Source organism: Frankliniella occidentalis, unplaced genomic scaffold (genome assembly GCF_000697945.3).
Source record: "Frankliniella occidentalis isolate FOCC.00 unplaced genomic scaffold, Focc_3.1 Scaffold21, whole genome shotgun sequence".
Classification (NCBI taxonomy): Eukaryota; Metazoa; Arthropoda; class Insecta; order Thysanoptera; family Thripidae; genus Frankliniella; species Frankliniella occidentalis.
In genome coordinates, this window is record NW_026267151.1 from 928264 (window position 1) to 928897 (window position 634).

The window sequence follows — 634 nt, forward strand, 5'->3', positions numbered from 1 at the left end:
GCGGCGCGGGCTGCGTGATTTGACGAACTAGCCGGAGTCAAAGTCATGTCGGTGCGGGTCAGCTTGTCGCTGCAGTGACATGTTGGGGCTTCCCCGAACGATGAGTGGACCTAGGGATGCGGCATACGACATCAGTAAATGATTTCTCTTTACAGCTCTAGCACACTGTAACATCGCTTATGAAGCATTGCTTTGTCGATCACAAACTATGGGGATTCACTTGCGATGTAGCTCGTGCTATGTGTTATGTGTTTCAGAGCGGCTGACATACGAACAGTGTTGCGGGATTCCATACTTGGTAGAGTCGCAGGGCGAAGGGAGTAGGCAAAATGCAAGTAGAGGTTTCGTCCATGAGTTGTATAAAAACAAACTATTTTGATCTCACCCCCAAAAAATGCTGTTGTCGATCAGCTCATTTGCAAACGGTGTATTTTGACCGCCACAGCGGGCTGCGCAAGTACCTTACTGGTCAAGGAGAAACCAAGTAACCTAAGTAACATTGCTGAGAGAGAGAGGGAGGTTACATGGCTTAGGGACCGTAGGAGGGGATTGCCCTAACGCGTTAAGCGGCATTGCCTCTTGACTTGACTACCCGCGGGGCACTAGGCAACGCGTAACCGTTAAGTGGAATCGA